Source organism: Sus scrofa, chromosome X (genome assembly GCF_000003025.6).
Source record: "Sus scrofa isolate TJ Tabasco breed Duroc chromosome X, Sscrofa11.1, whole genome shotgun sequence".
Classification (NCBI taxonomy): domain Eukaryota; kingdom Metazoa; phylum Chordata; class Mammalia; order Artiodactyla; family Suidae; genus Sus; species Sus scrofa.
The window spans coordinates 9,104,088-9,124,866 of NC_010461.5; the positions used below are offsets into that span (position 1 = coordinate 9,104,088).

At 46.8% G+C, this 20,779-nt stretch overlaps 1 protein-coding gene across 12 annotated transcripts in view; it reads left to right on the forward strand.

Annotated features, from left to right (window-relative positions):
- FRMPD4 (FERM and PDZ domain containing 4) overlaps positions 1-20,779 on the forward strand; it is an 826,395-nt gene that overhangs the window by 479,049 nt on the left and 326,567 nt on the right. Inside the window, exon 1 of one of the 12 annotated variants that reach the window (XM_021080627.1) lies at positions 9,571-16,876. The exons of the other annotated variants lie outside the window; for them this stretch is intronic. The gene's annotated coding sequence lies outside the window, so the exon portion shown is untranslated. Of the gene's footprint in view, positions 1-9,570; positions 16,877-20,779 lie in introns of those variants that run through there. 12 annotated transcript variants of the gene reach the window in all.

Below are 20,779 nucleotides of genomic sequence, written 5' to 3' on the forward strand. Positions count from 1 at the left end.
TGGCTTAGCAGGATTCATGTTCGTTTTTTTGGTTGGAGACGACCTGAAATAGGAAAATACTCCACTGATGGGATGATTCCCTCCCTCCCTCCCTCCCTCCCTCCCTTCATTCCTGTCTTTCTGCTCTTTTCCTTTTTTTTGTCTTTTCTAGGGCTACACCTGTGGCATATGGAGATTCCCAGGCTAGGGGTGTAATTGGAGCTGTAGCCGCAGCCACAGCAACGCGGGATCCGAGCCCTGTCTGCGACCTACACCACAGCTCATGGCAACGCCGGATCCTTTACCCACTGAGCAAGGCCAGGGATCAAACCCGCAATCTCATGGTTCCTAGTTGGGTTCGTTAACCACTGCACCACGACGGGAACTCCTGCTCTTTTCATTTTTCTGTTCTTTTCTCTCCTCCTCAAAGTACACAGCAGGCTTGTGGGGCCGGCTTTCAGCTCTAGTTCTCCTGTCTGTTTATCCTGGACTGGAAGCTGCTGCGTCCAGGGAGTTTTGTGCTGTGGTGTGAGCCTTGCTGTGATTCTGTATCTTTGCAAACTGCCTGCGTGGGAACCGACTTGGGGCTTGGCTTCCTCAAGACCCAGCTCGAGAAGGCAGCTAGGAAGCAGAAATCCAAAGCTTCTGGCAAACTTGAGTCAACTTCCTGGTGCGAAGGGTTATTTGCCTTTCTCTGCAGCTTCTCCGTGCCAAGGCATTTTGTGGGATGAAGGGCTAAAGAGGAGCCTGACATCTGAGACAAAAGACAGGTTCAGATCAGCCCTGCAGCTCGTCCTATGGGGCCTTGGGAGACCCACACCTCTCGGCCATGGTCTCGCAGCTCTGAGCATGGGTGACCGTGGCTCCTGTTGGATAGGTGGGAGAGATGGTTTGGGAAATGGCTCTGCAAACAAGACAGTGCCCTGTCGGTGCCCCCCTTGGTTGTGCCTCCTGCCCAGGCCTGTAGGGACAGGCGGTTGTGAAGCAGCGGGCTGGCCTCACCACCCTTGGCTTCCATTCTGCGGCTGCTCAGTTTACCAGGTTCCGGAGCTTTCCTGCTGTCCTCCCCCGGGGGACAGATCTCAACCGATCATTCCCCAAACCCGTGGCCTAGACACATCTTCCTTCTCCATCCTTCGGAACTGACCCACTTTCACCCCACGAAGCCCTTCCAGGGAGAAGAGCTGCCGTGAGCAGGGAGGGCAGTGCTGGGAGTCACTGCGCCTTCTCTTGAGCTTTCTACCCTGTTCCTCTCGCGCCTGCCCCTTTTCATCTTCTGCTGCGAGATTCTCTGCTTCATGTTCTCTTCTACTAGAAAAGAAGTTAGTGGTACTAGAACTAGTTCTCAGAGAACTAGTAGTTTCTTTTTTGCCTCCCTTATTCCTATGCTCTTTCGTTTCTTCAGTCACTCATTCATTCATTCAGTAACTACACATGTCAGGCTCTGCCTGGCACTGGAGTTAGCTAAATAAGGGCTGTCCTGCCCTTGGAAGCTGGCATTCACAGTAAACAGGGTAACACCAGTGCAAATACCTTTTGAGCTGGATCTGCAGAACACAAGGGATTTGCCAGGCCGGGAAGGGGTGAGGCCGTTGCCATCCAGGCAGAGAGAGTGGCCAGCCCTGTAAGGGAGGGAGCAGAGTTAGCAGAAGCGGACTTAGGCTGGGACCTGGGAGGTGTGGGAAAGCGTATTCACGGGTGAGCCTGGATGGAGCAGGGGTGTCCGATCCCCTTAGCTAAGCCCAGCCCTGGTGGCCGTGCAGAGGGAGGAGGGGAGTGCTCAGAGACCCGCTCCTGGTCGAGGCAGGAGGTGGTGGCAGTTCTCTGGAAGAGAGAGGAAAGAGATGGAAATGGAGCCCCCCTCCTAGCAATCTTCATGCATTTATTCATTTCTCAGAAATGATACCGGCCCTGGATAGGAAGGCACACACTCAGCGTCTCCATGGGCCAGACCCTGTGGCCGCTCAAGGAACATGACATGGAGCCAGAGTGACCCAGTCCTCGCTCTAATGGATGCACAGCTTCATCGGAGAGGGGCACGGGACCTGATGGGCTCACGGCTCAGTGCGACGTGCCTGCGGCTTTGGTGGAAACTCTGGGGCTGAAGGGGCTCATCCCAGGGCGCAGGCCTTCAGGGAGTGTGGGAGCTGAAGGGGGCCGAGTTGAGTTTGTAGAGCCCGCCTCCAGGCCAAGGGAAGCCCTGCACAGAGCCCTGAGACAGAGGGGCACCGCCAGCCGGTGGGTGGGGGGGGAGGCGAGAGCCAGCGGGGCGCCCCCTTCTGTTGCTCCTCTCACTGGGTGGGCTGCAGCCCCCAGGGGTGACAAGGGTGGAAGCATAATCCAAGGGCCCTGCGCTGAAGCCGGCTCCCCAGGAGCTTCAGGAAGCAAGCCTTTGCTTTTCCTTGTCCATGGCTGGTCCTTGCAGGGGAGCAGGTGGAATAATTGGGAGGTATGCAGCCTTGCTATTTGACTCCCTTACCTGCCCACAGTCAGTGGGGGAAAAACACCACGTCCAGAGTTTTTGAACCCTTTCGACATGCTCCTAATTGCCCCCCCCCTTTCTCTTTTGCGCTCTTGGTGTACAGATAAGATTTCGGCCCAGGGTGTCAGGTCTGGGTGGGTCCTGCTGCCCGCTTCTCTGCCCCCTGCGGGCGTGTCATGAGCTCCCTCAGGCCCCTTTTCCACTTCAGTGGCTGCAGTGTGGGGAACAGGTGTGGGGCTGCTGTGCTGGTTTCGGAAGAGCTGATAGTGTGGGGACAGCAGGAGTTCTGGATGGTGGTGACAACAGTGGGGCAAGGGACAATTCAAGATACTTGGAGAAGGTCAAATGGATGACCCCCCAGTCAGGGATTAGATGCGGAAGGTGAAGAAGAGGGTTCGAGGACCAACTTTTAGTCAGGTGATGGAAGGGGCTGGTGAGTGTTTTGTGAGAGGGATTTATCCTATTCATTAAGAAGGAACTCTGGGGGGAGTTCCTGTTGTGGCTTAGTGGGTTAAGAACCCGACTAATATCCATGATAATGCGGGTTCGATCCCTGGCCTCCCTCAGTGGATTAAGGATCTGGCGTTGCCACAAGGTGCAGTGCAGGTCACAGATGCAGCTTGGATCTTGCGTTGCTGTGGCTGTGGTGCAGGCCAGCAGCTGCAGCTCCAATTCAGCCCCTGGCCTGGGAACTTCCATATGTGGCAGGTGCAGCCATAAAAAGGAAAAAAAAAAAGCAGAAGGAACTCTGGGGAAATAAATAAGCTGAATCTTCTTTCATCTTCATTAAAAACAAAACACAAACGACAATTCCTATTGGGAAACTCACAGCCCATGCAGTAGCTGCTTCCCCTTCTCATCAGATGCCCCCAGGTCATCAGATACTAGGCCTCCATCCTGGTTCTCTCTCTCTCTCTCTCTCTCTCTCTCTCTCTCTCTCTCTCTCCCCCCTCCTCCTGGCTGACCTCAGAGATGCCTTTCCTAATGCACTGCCCTCTCCTCCTGGCACAGCCCCCAACCTGCTCTTGGCCCTGGGGGGCGGGGACAGTAGGGGGAAGAGCTGGCCCCTGGGGCTGATCGCCTGGGCTGCAACCCTGAGATGCCGTGTCCTCCCCACAGCCCTCAGGGACAGGCACTGCGGGAGTGAGGTCTAGAAAACCAAGAGGCCCCGCAGCCTGATGCTTTGGCCTTTATCATTGGTGGGGATGAAGTGCACAAGAACTGACATTACAGGGGAGAAAGAAAGAGGCGGAATGCAAGGTACCACCGAAGTTAGCAAAACAAGCTAGTATAAACGATCACACCTCAGTCCTTCCACTGAACTGAAGGCCAGTGCTGAACTGAGAAGGGAGGGCAGGAATACCCATTGTGGTGCAGTGGAAGCGAATCTGATTAGGAATCCTGAGGTTGCAGGTTCAATCCCTGGCCTCACTCAGAGGGTTAAGGATCCAGCATTGCTGTGAGCTGTGGTGTAGATCGCAGATGTGGCTCAGATCCTGTGTTGCTGTGGATGTGGTGTAGGCCAGCGGCTGTAGCTCTCACTCAGCCCTTAGCCTGGGAACCTCCACATGCCCCTGGTACGGCCCTAAAAAGCAAACCAAACAAACAAAAAGAAGGGAGGGAAAAGTGAGCGGGATGGTTTGCACCTCACTACCCAGCATGGACCATATGTTAGAGTTTCTGCTCTTTGCTATTTTTTCTTATTTTCTTTTTCTTTCTTTCCTTTTTTTGCAAATCAACAGGATGTAAAACATTCCAACCTGACCTGTTATGTAAAAACAACATTCTATGCAATAAAATCTATAAGTTAACACCAAACTTACAAGAAGCATATGATAAATTCGGACTTAATTTAAATGATTTCTGCCTTTCCTCTCCCCCTCCCTATCTCTCCCACTCTTCCTCTTTCTTTAGAAAGAGCCCCAGAAAAAAGAACTTTGTAGAGTTGTAGTGAGTTTGCGTTCTCTGATTGGGAGACACCTTCCTTTTTCAAGGGGCAGTCTGGTCAATATAAAGATACTTTTAAATTAAACTCAAAACTTATTTTCAGGGGTCTGTTGTGGCTCAGCAGGTTAAGAACCTGACTAGTATCCATGAGAAACCGAGTTCGATCCCTGGCCTCCCTCAGTGGGTTAAGGATCCAGTGTTGCCATGAGCTGTGGTGTAGGTCACAGATGTGGCTTGGATCTGGCATTGCTATGGCTGTGGTATAGGCTGGCAGCTGCAGTTCGGATTGGATCCCTAGCCCGGGAACTTCCATATACTGTAGCTATGACTATAAAATGAGAAACAAAAACAAAACAAACTTATTTTCCTTTGGAGAATGCTTTAATAACTTATGAAACTATGCAAGTGTTTGGAATCACACTGGTCTGTCTCCAAACCAGGTTTAACAAATAGTATTTTAGAGCGTTGGGTATATCTTTTACTTAACTCAGGCCTTCTTTTGGGGAATTGATTTCTAATTCAATACATCTTTACTTATGCTAGATATAATCTTGGCATTGGAGACACAAAGAAGAGTAAATCAGAATGGCAGTCATGTAAGTGTAGAATGGGAAAGAGATTCAAATGTACAGTTATCCAGTGTGAGAAATGGCATAGGTCCGTGTAAAATGCCATGGGCCAGAGTGCCATGGGCCATTCTGGTGAGGCTTCATGGAGAGGTGGTATTTAATCAGGGTCTGGGAGATACATAGCAGTTCAATAGGTAAAGTGAAATAGAGTATCATAGTCAGTGGAAACCTTTGTTGTAAAGAAGGAAAAAATGCATGATGGATTCAAGGAATTTAGTTTGAAATAATACAGCAGTTGCATCAGTGAAGGAGAGTGAGGCCAAATTCAAACAGGCCTTGTTTCTGTGCTCAAGGGATTGGGCTTAGTTACAGTTAGTAAAGGAAATCAGGGATTCAGAGCACTGCTTTTCCACCTCTGTTATATGTAGGCATGTGTAATATATGTTTTATATATGGGCTGTGCGCATGCGCGCGTGTGTGTGCGTGTGCGTGTGCGCGTGTGTTGCCCAGCCTTGGTAAGATTAATGGCTCTCTTTTGGACCGGCCTCAACTTTGGCACGTGAAAGCATTTTCTAATACTGAGCAAATACTCTTTCAGTCCTGTAATGTTCCTATGTTTTTTAAAAAAAGAAAATCTATGCTGTTCGATAGCTAGCATAATTCACAAAGAGAAGCACCATGGGGAATTTGCTTCACATTGGTCTCTTCATTCAAAGGTTTCGAACTGGGAAAGCAGATGAAATTAACAAAAGCAAAAGCTGCGTAGGTGGAGTTTTTCTAGCCATTTCTCCCAGGAAACTCGAGTCAGTCCTCTCTGGGAGGCCAGCAACCCCCTTCCCTTGGGCTTGGCCATGTGGCGCTGGGATCCCTTGCTGGGACAGTAAAATGAGCTGCAGGGGCAGGGCCGTGACAGCCTCGTGCCAGGAACTGTCTCTCTCCTGGATCCATCCCATGTGCTGTGCAAGTTTAGTCCACGCGAAAGAAAAGGCGAGGATTCTGGAAGAGGCTTGCAAAATGTTTCAAGTATTCTCAAGACAGTTGACGTAAGAAGAAGGTTCTGATGAACCATGGGCTGCAATTGTAATTCTTCAAGTTGCCCTCAGCCAGATACCTGATCATTTCTAAAATTGCTAGATCCTAAACCTTCTTCCTTAAACAACTTTTTTAAAATTACTCAATGAATTTATTACATTTATAGTTGTACAGTCATCATCACAATCCAGTTTTATAGGATTTCCATCCCGCAACCCCAGCACATCCCCCTACCCCCCGAACTGTCTCCTTTGGAAACCATAAGTTTTTCAAAGTCTGTGAGTCAGTATCTGTTCTGCAAAGAAGTTCAGTCTGTCCTTTTTTCAGATTCCACATGTCAGTGAAAGCATTGGATGTTGGTGTCTCATTGTCTGGCTGACTTCACTCAGCATGATGATTTCTATCTAGGTCCATCCGTGCTGCTAAAAATGCCGGTATTTCATTCCTTTTAATGGCTGAGTCATATTCCATTGTGTATATGTACCACATCTTCTTGATCCACTCCTCTGTTGATGGACATTTAGGTTGTTTCCATGTTTGGCCATTGCAAAGAGTGCTGCAGTGAACATCGGAGTACATGTGTCTTTTTGAGTCATGCTTTTCTCTGGATAGATGCCCAGGAGTGGGATTGCTGGATCCAATGGGAGTTCCATGTTTAGTTTTCTGAGGCATCTCCATACTGTTTTCCACAGTGGCTGCACCAATTTACATTCCCACCGGCAGTGTACTAGGGTTCCTTTTTCTCCACCCCTTCTCCAGCACTTACTGTTTGTAGACTTTTGGATGATGGCCACTCTGGCTGGTGTAAGGTGGTACCTCAGAGTGGTTTTGATTTGCATTTCTCTAATAATGAGTGATGTTAGATCATCTTTTCATGTGTTGTTTGGCCATCCATATGTCTTCTTTGGAGAATTGTCTGTTTAGACCTTCTGCCCATTTTTTTGATGGGGTTATTTGTTTTTTTGGTATGGAGCTGCAGAAGGTGTTTATAAATTTTGGAAATTAATCCCTTGTCCGTCGATTCACTTACAAAGATTTTCTCCCACTCTGTGAGTTGTCTTTTCATATTGTTTAGGGGTTCCTTTGTTGTGCAGAAACATTTAAGTTTAATTAAGTCCCCTTTGTTTATTTTTATTTCTACTGTCATTACGAGGTGGATCTGAGAAGATGTTGCTATCATTTATGTCGTAGAGTGTTTGGCCTATGTTTTCCTCTGAGAGTTTTATAGTATCTGGTCTTATATCTAGGTCTTTAATCCATTTGGAGTTTATTTTTGTGTATGGTGTTAGGGAGTGTTCTAATTTCATTCTTTTCCATGTGACTGTCCAGTTTTTTCAGCAGCACTTAGTGAACAGGCTGTCTTTTCTCCATTGTATATTCTTGCCTCCTTTGTCATAGATGAGCTGGCTGTAGGTGCGTGGGTTGAATTCTGGGCTTTCTATCCTGTTCCATTGATCTCTATGTCTGTCTTTGTGCCAGCACCAAATGGTTTTGATGACTGTTGCTTTGTAGTATAGTCTGAAGTCAGGGAGCCTGATTCTTCCAGCTCCATTTTTCTTTTTCAGTATGTTTTTGGCTATTCTGGGTCTTTTGTGCTTCCAAACAAACTTTAAAATATTTTGTTCGAGTTCTATGAAAAATGTCCTTGGTAATTTGATAGGGATTGTATTGAATCTGTAGATTGCCCTGGGTAGTATAGTCATTTTGATAATATTGACTCTTCCAGTCCAAGAGCACAGTATGTCTTTCCATCTGTTTGTGTCATCTTTGATTTCTTTCATCAGTGGCTTATAGTTTTTGGAGTACAGGTCTTTTGTCTTTTTAGGTAGGTTTACTCCTAGGTGTTTTATTCTTTTGGATGCGATGGTAAGCGGGATTGCTTCCCTGATTTCTCTTTCTGATCTTTCATTGTCAGTCTATAGAAATGCTGTTGATTTCTGTGTATTAATTTTGTATCCTGCGACCATGCCAAATTCATGGATGAGGTCTAATGGTTTTCTGGTAGAGTCCTTAGGATTCTCTAGGTATAGTATCATGTCATCTGCAAATAGTGATAGTTTTACTTCTTCCTTTTCAATTTTGATTCCTTTTATTTCTTTTACTTCTCTGATTGCTGTGGCTAGGACTTCCAGAACTATGTTGAAGAGTAGTGGCGAGAGCAGACATCCTTGTCTTGTTCCTGATCTCAGCGGGAATTCTCTCAGCTTTTCACCATTGAGAATGATGTTTGCTGTGGGTTTGTCATATATGGCTTTTGTTATGTTGAGGTAGGTTCCCATTATGCCCACTTTCTGAAGGGTTTTTGTCAGAAATGGGTGTTGGATTTTGTCAAAGGCTTTTTCTGTGTCTATTGAGAGGAACCTAAGTTTTTTATTCTTGTTTGTTAATGTGGTGTATCACAGTGGTGGATTTGAGGATATTGAAGAATGCTTGCATCCCTGATCTTGATGAACAAGTGGGATTTATCCCAGGGATGCAAGGGTTCTTCAATATCCGCAAATCAATCAGTGTTTTTTTTTTAAAAAAAATTATGGCTGTACCTGCAGCATATGGAAGTTCCAGGGCCAGGGATTGAATCCAAGCTGCAGCTGCCATCTACACCACAGCTGGGTCAACACTGGATCCTTTAATCCACTGCACTGGGCCAGGGATTGAACCTGCACCTCCACAGCGACCTAACTGCTACAGTTGCCTTCCTAACCCACTGTGCCACAGTGGGAGCTCCACTTTTTACTTAAACATATTTTTGGTGTTTGTTTCTTAGTTTCTTTGTGCTCAGAGATTTTATCCTTAAGAATATTTGAAACCCAGAATGCTTCTGTATCTTTAGTAAAATATAAAAATAAACCCAGTCTACTATGTTGTTTGGGGAGCTAGGTGATATATTAATTTCATTGCCAGGTGGAAATTGCTCCCTCCTAATATTATGTTTCCTGTTATTAGACAAGAAACCCAATGATTGTGTTTCCCTTTTTGCCTTTCCTGCCGGGAAGCATGTTTTACACCAGATTGCTCTTGCCTAGATTTTCTTATAAACCTATCCCATCCCCTTTTCTACTTGCATTTTGTACTTTCATACCCATTTTGGTGTTTTCTTTTTTTTTTTTTTTTTTTTAGTATCTGTGCTTCTTTGTGTAAGTCATCCAAGTAATGTGTAGATTACAAAAAAAAATACCCAATAAGGAATTAGCTACCCACACCACATAGCCTGATGAATATCTCCTGCTCCCACTATGTCACAGCTGGATCATCTGGTCTTGATTCCATCTGAGAATTATGGTTGGCTAAGATATTCAAGAGGCAGGTGAAAGGACAAGAAAAGAAAGGGAAAAAAATGCCATGGAGAGGGGGCTTCCCATCATGGCGCAGTGGAAATGAATCTGACGAGCAACCATGAGGTTGCAGGTTTGATCCCTGGCCTTGCTCAGTGGGTTAAGGATCCGGCATTGCCATGAGCTGTGGTATAGGTCACAGACATGGCTCGAATCCGGTGTTGCTGAGGCTGTGGTGTAGGCCGGCAGCTGTAGCTCCCATTCGACCCCTAGCCTGAGAACGTCCATATGCTGCGGATGCAGCCCTAAAAAGCAAAAAAAAAAAAAAAAAAATGTCGCTAATTAAATGTTACTTTCTAAACTAATTTACTTGTACCTTAAAGAACTGAGCCTGAAACTCCTATATTTCCTTTTGCTTCACTTTAATATGAGCAAGTCAAAGATCTCATTGAAATCAACTTATCAGAATGTTGGGATCGTACTGATGGCAGCCATTTAAGGTGACTTATTATACATCAGGCACTGGGCTTTGTGCTTTCTAGACTCTATTTAATTCTCATTACATCTCCCAAGAAGGTCCCTTTTATCTAGAGGGGAATGCGGCCTAAGAAAGGCTAAATCATTGGCTGCAAGGCCCACTGAAAGTGCCTGAGTTGGCATTTCCACCTAGGTCTGCCCCCCGCTATTTGCCCAGACGGCAGGAGAGCACGAGGCCTAGAGATTAAATGCTTAGCACAGTGGCTGCACAGGAGATCAATAAATATGTGTGTGCTGACAACGAAGACTAAAGATGAGTAGACTGGCCCAATGTAGTGAATAAAAATATAGCATGTACAGTTAAATTGAATGTAGCATAAACAAATAACTTTTAGGACAAGTATGGCCCATGCAATATTTGGGACGTGTTTGTATTATTGTCCCTTGTGAGATTTGAAATGTATGTATACTAAGAAAGTTATTTGTTGTTTATCAGAAATTCACGTCTACCTGGATGGGCATTCTGTGTTTTATGCAGCGATCTGTAAGGTAACAACCAATATGGAGGGGTGGTCCGTGAGAAATGCTAAAGGACTTCTAGAAATGACTTCTCTGTGAAGAAGACTCGTCCACTCAGAGTCTTGTGTGCGGACCCAGGGCAGGCTTGGGCGCCATCAGAATTTCTTGACTTCATTCAGATTTCTGGTCTCTGGAGTCTGGTCAACTTCAGTCATGTGTAGCCTCCTTGTGTTTGACCTGTGCTATCTTCTGGAAGCTGCCGGAAACCTGTCTGCCTTCCTTTGGTCCTCCCTGACCTGGGTTGCATGTTAGCATCCCCCAAGGATCTATTAAAAGTCCTGAGGCCCAGGTGCCAGCCTAGACCAGTTCTGTCAGACTCTCAGGGGTACCACCAGGCATGACTCTCTTGAATGCTTCTCCTGTGATTCCAACTCACCGCCTGGACTGAGAGCCACCGCCTAGGCTCGTAGGCCCTCCAGAGCCTTGGCGGAAGCACAGTGACGTCGGCCCCTCCTAGCCCCTGCTGGAGTGGTCTTCCTTGTATTCTGTCCTGCCCGTGGCCCTCCCTGCTGTCAGCAACCCCTTGTTCCCCAGCAGCTGAGTTGCATTCTTGATAAAACTGCACAGACTGGGCGTGTTCGGTCCTCAGAGCAGTCTGTCCAGGCCAGGCCATTCATTGCCTTTTGCTCTAGGCTCTGGAATTTGGGCCTGGAAATGGTTCCTAAGACTTAGAGTCTTTGAGAATATGCTGAGAGAACTGGCCTCCTCTTCCCTTGGGCTGGAGGCACATAGCCAGGGAAGGAGAGTGAGCTGTGAGTGATGGAAGTGTCTATGTCTGATTAATTGAAAGCCTCAATCCTACGGCACCCCAGGCCCTCCCTGACCCTGCCTTTCTGGGACTGACCCCTGGGAGAGGCCGAGAACCGATGGAGCCCTGGCCTGATGGTACCATGATGTAGCTGAAACATCCTTTAGAACTTTGTGAAACATCCCTGCTGATTTCTCTCTTCCTGCTGCCTCACCCGATGATTCTACCATTACAGGGCAGTTTCATTATATTTTGGTCTTCGTTTGGTACCGAGTGTCAAAACCATGCACAGCTTAGCCCCGGATTTGTAAAGTCAAGTGTAAAATCTCAATATTCGCAGCTTTCCTCTGTGTTCTTTTGAAGTACTGGAGTTCTAACTGATTGCTTAGTGGAGAGGAAATAATTCATTTTTACCGAGGGACTATTACATTTCTCATGCTTTAACCTGGGTATTTAAAAATTCAAATTCTCAGATGACATGTCGTTACCTTTTTTGCATTTTAATTAGTATGGGGCCTTTAAGTGAGTTCAGTCATTAAGTAATAATCAGATGCTGATTGCTTAAACTCTGCAAAGTGTTTGCTTTTAAAAACCTCAGTCCCAGATAATAAATGGTGGGAGTTTATCAAAGCGAGTGCCATATACTTTTCCTCTCTATTTTGATTCAGATGTGTAACCATTTCTCCCTGCTGCTTTAAATTGGCTCTACGAACGCCTTTTGTGTTAAGCCCACTCACAGCTAGAAAGAACCAGCATCAACCTGACAATAGAATAATATTATCTCCCAACGAAACAAAGCCAAAGAGCCAATGGGACAGATTGTTCTGTCAATAATCCAAAGCCCAAACTGTGTGGTCTCCTGCTATTTTTAGAACTCGAGGGGAAAAGAATCCTCCTCGTTCTAAAAATGATCCAATTTAATATGAAGTCAGCCACCGGGTAGCTCTGCGTTCCCTCTGAGCACCATTTTGGACCCCAGCGTTCCTTTGATTAGAACAGAAATCGAAGCCCACAAAGGCAGCAGCCTTTCAAAGGAGGAACAGAGGGTCTGTGATCCCTTAGTCACCTGCATCATTCCAGTCAGCTGGCGGTTCCGGCAGAGCTGCGTCACCACCTGCATGGAGTTAGGGACTTGGGTTGACCTCATTATACCAAGAATACAGAACAACTTCCAACTTGGACTTAGCTCGACTTGAATTTCCCCACAGCCTTCACTGCCTTTCACCTTCCTTAGTGGTATGTTAAGTGTCCAGGATGGGAGCTCTGGATGGTTTCCAAAATGAAATTTATTTACCAGTAAGATAGATGAATATTTCAACAGACTTTTAAAAAGTGAAGCTGAGCATTGATAGAACTTTATGCAACCTAGGGACTGTTGATAACTCTTGGAGTCAGGTCGCCCCTTCGTAAAGATGCAACATGATGTGTACAATCTTAGACTTTGAATTTTAAGACGAGGAGGAAGCCAGAGGGAGTCTCCTCTAGTCCCTGAATTGGAAAGCCTAAGTTAAAATGCAAGCAGTTTTTTTGATGCCAGAATTATCCAGGTTGAGCTCGGACTAACTCCTGTTCCGCCTGGTCCCTCTCTCTGGTGAGTAAGGTGGTCTCTCGAGGAGTAAAATGGAAGAAATTCCACCATCCAGCTACATAATATTTTAACACAATATTTTTCACAATTGGGGAGTTTCCTAGTGGTCTAGCAGGTTAAGGATCTGGCATTGTCTGTGCTGTGGCTCAGGTTGCTGCTGTGCGGCTGTTCCTGTTGCATCCCTGGCCCAGGAACATCCGCATGCCATGGGTGCGACCACAGAATAAATAAATGAAAAATCAAAATGACTGCAAAAAATTGAGGATGAGCAAAATAAGAACATTTGAAATGAAAGCAGGATCCATCAGAGGCGAGACCAGAGTGAGGGGAGTGAGGTAGGGTTATGCAAAGTGCAGGATCGGAGCCAGTTTTTTTTATAAAATGTTGATATTTTGATAATTGGTAACTGATGGTTTTTCCTGGGCCACGGTATGCACGCCACTGGCAACTTGGGTATTCACCCCACCCGTGGCTGCAAAGGAACCTCACCCTCTGCCACCGCCCTTGCCTGCAAATGGAAAGAGTGGCCTTATCCTTTGCTTCTGGCATCTCGCTTGGGCCTGTTTTCCCTTCTAATTAGTTGCCCGGTCTCCTTTCTACTACCACACCTTGCAAGGCAAGGATCTTGCCTTCCTTGCCTCTGATTCCCCAGGACCTAGCCCCGTGTCTGGCACTTATTTCTCATGTGCCTCCCCCTCTGCTCCATCTGTCTTAGAGTCATCTTCTAGCCTCTGGCTATCCCTAGCCGGACCTAGTGTCTTTCTAGGCTTGGCTTGTCCATCCAGTGACATCTGTGGCACTGGTAGAGGTCCCCCTCCCCGGCGATGAGCCGAATGAATGAAGACAGCCTACAGAGCAGGGTGCTTAGTTTATGGAGGACCGCTAACCTTGGCCATGGGCATCCCTGGTGTATTTGTTATCTCTTGCTGTGCAATCTGTTACCACTACCTTCATGACTTAAACAACCCCTGTTGATCGTCTCACAATTTTTGTAAGTTGGAAGTCCGGCAAGGCATGTCTGGCTTCTCTGCTTTGGGTCTTACCAGGCTAACATCAGAGTATCAGGGCTATGGCTCTCAGCTTCTAGAGGCTCGTGCTTCTCCAGCTCCATGTTTGTTGGCAGAATTTGGTTCCTGGCAGTTGTAGAGGCGAGGTCTCCATTTTGCTGACACGTGCGCCCTTTGTCTGCCAGCCAGCGGTGATACACTGAGTCCTTCTCGTGCTTCCAGGCTCTCTGACTTGCCCTGCACCTGTGTTTCCTGCCTTTTGGGCTCATATGACAACACTGGGCCCGCTTGCATAATCCAGGATAATCTCCACATTTTAAGGTCTGCTGACTAATAACATTACAGTTATACCTGCAAGGCCTCTTTGGCCGTCAAACAAAACCACAGGCTGACAGCAGAAGGTGAAGGTCATGGGAGACAGCAGATCATCTGCAGCTCCTCCTGGTACTTCCTTGGTGTCTTCTTGGCTTCCGTCTCCCAGGTATCTGGGAGGGTCAGGGTCTGTGGTTTAGAACCACAGGGATGTTCCTTATGGGTCCGAAATCCCTCTCGTGGAATCCTGCATTGTCAGCTTCTGGGACTATGGCACGAATCTTTCTTGGGAAAAAGAGAGAAAGCATCTTGAGTCCCAAGACCATGCGTGAGCCCCTTTTGGCCTGGCCACATGATCTCTTATCCATTTCTCTGTCCCCCAGGGGGCCGCACGGAGCATGGCCCATGGGAGGCACTCCAGACATGCTTATTTGAAGAAATGAATGGATAAATGAATCCATGCATCCTGGGCATCTTCCAGTAGGAATTTTTGAACTGCTATTTATAGTCACCATTTTCTACCAGCTGTTTCCACAATCCCCCCAGTGCTGGAAGGCATCCTCCGATTGTCCAGGCTCTCTGTGAGCAATCCTAATCATAAATAGCTTCTGAGAGAGCTGGATGGAACGTTTGCCTAAAAAATGCCTTTCCTAATCGTCAAGGCCAACATAGGCATCTGTTTCTCCTTCCCACCAGTGCTCATGCTTCCCCTTCTTACACTAATGGCTTCAAATGACTCTGCTATAGGATTGAATTTATCTACTTCGGTCTGTGATGGAGTCTAAGGATCTACGAGATTTTATTTTATCTTGTTCATTTATCAGCCATTTGTCAAATCTCTTAACCATACTTTTAATTCGCCATTGACTTCTAGGATGAGATTTACCTAGCTTGAAGTTGATTCCAGTACAATCAATGCCTACACACAATCACACACACACACACACACACACACACACACACACACACACACACACACACACTCACTCACTCATTCACTCTCTTACACTCACAGTTTCTTAGTCCAAAGGCGGGCAAATTAGCTATAGTTTCAAAGAGCAGCTCACAGGAGGTAACATGGCCCAGCAATGCACTGCGTGGTTTTAATAGTAGCTTTATTTTCTTTCTTTCTTTCTGTTTTTAAAAATGTCATTCTGTGCACCTGAAATTCAAAACAACAGTAATGGTAAGCCACTCACTCCTTCAGTACCTGAATCTACTCGAAAAGACGGAGAGTTTTGTCCAGCTCCCTTGGTAGATGAGAGCATTACGGTCCCGTAAAAGACATTGCCTTTGCCACACATGCTTTACTGGGTGAATTACCCCTGATGAATTACGACGAGGTTCCTACCTTGTTCTCTTAGGAGTGTGGTTGGGGTGACTTTCCAGAGACCTGCACTCTCTTCCAGGCCACATCCCGTGTTTCCGTCGGAAACACAGCCATGCACGTTACATTCCCAACCCAGGCTGGACAGCTGGGGCAAATTTAAGGAAGAAAAATAAGCACTGGACAATGCTGGTCTTTGGAACTCTTCACCCTGAGCTACAGTATGAGGAGAAGTGAAACGTACCCAGAGACCTGCCTTCGCTCACCACTGGTCGCTGGTCCGTGTAATCACTGGGTCGTTGGCAGTGGTCTGGTCGGCGCGCTTACCGTGTTACATAACATCATGTGCTTTTTGGACAGTGGGTTGTTTTGAAGCTTGTGTCTAATGTGTTATATCAAACATGAATTGAAGCAATGGAGGCCCATTTTCGTGAATCCACGTCTAACGAAGGCCCACAGCGCTGGTCCTTCCCAGCGTAAAGCTGACACACGACAATGCACCTGGTGCTCACCTGTCCCAGTCTGGAAAGTTGCTGATGGAAAGAGAAAAGAGAAGCCTGGCAGAGTCAGCTCGCTCCCCATCACCGTCACCCCGCGTGTCGCCGGGTGCAGATGGGAGCTTGCAAAAGGTGCTTCTCTTAGCAGGGAGGCCTCGCCGTGTTTCAGGTGTGTGTGTGCTGATGGGATGCTGGCTTGAAGTCGCGATGCTTACAGAAGTGCAGTGGGTGCTGGCGGGGGTTCAAGCAGTGAAATGTAAGCTCGGCCTGTAATAAAAGCTCCTGGGAATGCAGAGGATGCCTCGGCATTAAGCATTCTCCTCGTGTTTCACATAAATGCATCCTGTTCTCGGGAGCGGATGAGCCGGGCGTTCGCACCGCCTCATTCAAATTGAATGTTGGTAAAAGGAGAGTCCTGAGCAAACAGAACAGTCTGGCATCACTGAAGGCAGGAGCAAGGTTAAGCTGTCGGCCGTGTTCTCTATTGTTTATCGGTGTTTATTTGCTGACCCCCGCATACCCAAGGCACGTTGCGAGCAGGCACCACCGGGACTCCTGATGCCTGCTGGGCTCAGGCATCCGTACGGTTTTGCCCAGGCTCTTCCGGCCCATAAAGTTCAAGGCTTCCTACGTGGCTTCACCTGTTGTCCCCGAGCCTGGCATGGATCATGTTTTGCTGGAAGAGAAAGCTCCTCTGGAGAGGCAGTTTGTGTTGCATTTTGCTTTGGTTCTTCTTTATCAAGGCAGCAGCTTTAGCGCTGTCACAGCAAGGGTGAGGAGAGCGAGCTGGTAGAGAGCTTTTGGCAACATGCTTTTTCCATTAGTTTCACCAGGAGCGGAGCAGCACCAGCAGCGGCGCTCGCTTGCTCCCTGGTCATGTGCTGTGAGGAATAAAGCCCCTGTAGGGCAGTGAACCTGAACTTGGCCCATTCATCCATACTGCTTAGAGTGATTGCACGGAGTGGAGTCGAATGCTGCTTGGGGGTGAAGAGCACGCATCATCTTGCATTCTTGCGGGATGGAGTAGGAAGGATCCTTAACAGAATCCCGTAATTTAAAGGTAAGCCGTGCAGGGCATGCTGGCGGGGGGGGGGGGGGGGCGGGGGGGGTTGATGGTGGGAAACGTCTGGGCCGAGGAGCAATTGCACGGGGTGGGGTGGGGGGGGTTATGTTTCACTTTATTTGGAACGACATGTTCCTTAGGTTTTCTTGGGCAATGGATCAGCAGCAGAAGTGGAAAGATTTCTACCTGCTCTGACGGATAGTATAGTGTAGTCTAGAAGTTACTCTTACACACGATGACAACTCTTCTTGTCCCCAAGTCCTCACAGCTGTTCTGGACTTCTGTCCCTGCAGCAGAAGTGTCCTCAGGGGGGGAGTCCTTTTGCTGTCTCGGTTTTCTGTCTGGTGAAACCTCATCTTGAAAATCCACTGGATGTTTTGAAGTAGTGGTTCTGTTGGTTTGTTTTTCCAAAATCTAGTAAGAAGTGGCTTTTAGTGAGACGAAAAGCCTGGGAAATGTAACATTTCAGTTAGGTTCCTTTCTAAAAACATAGGTAGTTTACTGTTGTCCCTTTGGGGGTGAACCTTGGTGAGAAGGTAAAGTTCGGAGTTAATTCATGCCGTCTGCTTAATGAAATTTAGGGCCCTCTTTTGTACATCACTGTTCCATGTGTTGGTTTTCTGTAAAAACTCTGAAGCAAGCAGTGTCTCTTGGCAGCGTGTGTTCTGTGCCCGTTAGTTATGACTTTTGCTCCTGGAGACTTAGCTCATGCCTAGGAAATCTCCCGTCCAGCTCTTTGAGATCTTTTACAAGCTGCATTAAAGATAGAAGGGTGGATTTTTAATTAAATCAGGTATTGTATTTGTCCTGGGGGAGCTGAAATGCAGTTATGTGGGCATGTGGACAGTGTGAGTCCATTGTTCCCAACAGGCTATTCGTATCACTTGTAAGTTGTCGGTAAATCTACTGCTCTTTACATCTTTGGGGGCATCTTCTTTCATCAGCCAATACGATGATCTTTGCTTCAGTTAACACCCAAATTAAATAAACACATATTAACAATTTGTGATAGAGAGTAGACCTGTTATATATTCATTATATATATCAGTATTATTAACTGATATATACACAGATATGTATGTGTAGATATGCATATATGTATACACACATGTACTATATCTTTCAGACTTGTTCAGAAGATTAGAAGGAGCAGTGAAATTTGTCCGCACAGTTAAAACTTGGCATAGAGTCAAGCACCTTTGCCATAAAAATGTGGGTTCTCAAAAAGAAGAGGGATGCTCCGGAAGGCATCAGTCAATGGCAGTGCACTTGAGAAACAATGCTGGTGATTACCCGGGATTCATCACGGGGTGACACACAGATCCTTGTTCCCGAGCCGGAAACGGCTTCTGATTGAGGATGAGAGCAGGGGAACGGGGGCCAAGATTCAGAGGAAGAGTTGCAAAATCTTTGGGGAAAGTTGGTATCCGAAGTGATAGCTTCTAATGCAGTCCGCACCAGCACAGGGATTGCCTCTCTGGTACCCTGATAAGAAAAGCACTTTTGATGGATGGCAGACTTCATAATTTTTAGTCTAAAAGTATGTGTACCATTCTTTTTGGTTTATCTGTTTAATAAGTTCTTATTTCAGGGATCAGGTTTTCCCCAGGAACGCTTTCCTTATGAGTTTTTAAAGTTTTAAATATTCCATCCAGGTTTAATGGCATGTTTTCTAGTAAATTATCAAAGTAAAAAAAGCAAGTATGTTTTAAAAGGTAAGTTCTGGATTTTTCCAAGTATAGTTTTGATTGATGAGTACTGAGTTTATGAAAGCAAGCTGGAAGGGCAGAGCAAATGAAGATTCAAACCGGTTTTCCTTCATTTTCAAGTGAATTTTAAATTTTATTATCCTAATACCTCTAGTTAGCATCTGTGCAGCTGTGTAACAGTAGAAAATAGGGGAAATAGTCAGGACCTGAATTCCAGGATGTTTCAGCTGATTTGGCTGAGCAGTTGAGTTGTCGTGGTGTAGACTGCTTTGCTTGAACTATAGCAAGCATCCGGTCTGTTGAAGAAAGGTATCCAAAACCCCATGGGCACTGAAGGTCGCTGTGGTTATTTCTTTGAGGGTCCAGCCGAGCCTGGCTTGTTAAGGAGACAAGAAGAGTCCGTGACTCTGGAAGCCAGGAATGTCTATGCTTGATTTATTTCCAACTGTCGAAGCAGTGGTGATATCTTGTATTTACAAAGCAGCCTTTTGTGAAGAGCATAGAGTGTTTGGAGGATGTTATCTAATTATCAGAACACCACAGGGAAATAGAGAGCTCATGCTATCTCCACTTTACAGCTGAGATGACAGGGGGACAGAGAGGTAAAGCAGTTCATCCAAGATGATTCAGAAAAGAACTGACACAGAGCTAGGAGAGCTCTGTGGATGGGTCTGGGGGCTTTCGTCTCTAAAGACCCCCTTACTTTACCAGCCGGCCCTCAGTGTGCCCTCCGGGGTCTTCAGCCCAAGAGGAACATTGTCTAAGCGAGCTCCATGGACCCCATCCCAACAATTTGTGGTAATGGGGTTCCAGGGACCTGTCCGTCATCTGCCATGACCAGCTGGAATGAAAGCAATGAGGGACATGCTCGTGAGCTACAAAACTGGGATGGCAGAAATGGCAACTGTCACCAGAGGTCTTTACAACCAATACAGAAAGCTGTAGGACATATGACCTCCCCCATGTTTAGAGCAAAAAACTTTGACCCTCCCCAGAAGGCCATCCACTGACCAGGAAAGAGTCAGGATGCCCTCTCTCCATTGATGTAGGAAAGACAAAAGTGACAGTCAGGAAACCCACTTCCTTTAGGATTCTAGCTTGAAGATGGGCTGCACTTGCTCAAAGTTGAACTAAGATTTTTAAGGGACATGGAAAAGACATTCTCACACACTCTTTCCTCTACTCAGTTAAGTGCTTATTTTGTAAGAAAGGTGTATTCTAGTTAAAAGAGAAAATATTTCACATACACGGAAGTCATATATGTCCTGTATTTTTGGTACAATTTCAGATTTGAAATAGACACCAAAGCAGCTGCAGTGTAGCATATTTTGTCGATTCACAGCAGTTAGATGACAAGTCAGGGACCTTCCAGAAGAGCATTACATGTTGAGGCCGTGGTTGTAGTCGGATTGAAAGTGCACTGTTGATAGAGTAATCCAGAGGTCGCCTCTGGGCTGGTGGTTCTTAGGAAGAGTGTCTGCAAGATGGAGTAACTATTCCAGGGGATTAGATAAACTCGTCTGTAGGACGGTCTTAGCCCATGGCCTGGCTCCCGATGGTACTCTCACATGCTGGATCTGAATTTGAAAGAGCGAGGGAACCAAGCCGAAAGGGAGGCAGCTTGCAAACAGAGCCACTGGGGAGAGTGGACCAGTCCTGGAAGCTTTTAGAGAAAGAGGAGAGATCAAAACGCTGGAGAAGACAAGATCTGGCGAAGGTTGCAAGAGCCCAGAGAATACAGACAGACTCGGTTTCTGATGGGACAAGAGCAAGAAGGCTGTCAGGGGATGTGGCACTTTGCATCCCCCATGAAAAGCTGACATGATGCAAGAGGATTTTTGAGAGCAGGACATAAAGGTCCCTACTAGGCTGGCTTTAAAGGCTGCAAGAGGCACTTGGGGGAAACGGGGAGTAGAGAAAAGGCTCTCTTTTCCTGTGATCACAGGTTCTGAGTAAAGTAACTTAGACCTGAACAGGGATAAGGAAGATGGGGTGACCCACAAATAGAGGCCAGAGATCCAAAGGACCAGCCCAGGGATTCCCATCGTGGTTCAGCGGTTCATGAACCCAACTAGGATCCTTGAGGATGCAGGTTCGATCCCTGGCCTCACTCAGTCAGTTAAGGATCTGGCGTTGCCGTGAGCTGTGGTGTAGGTTGCAGATGCACCTTGGATGCACCTTGTTGCTGTGG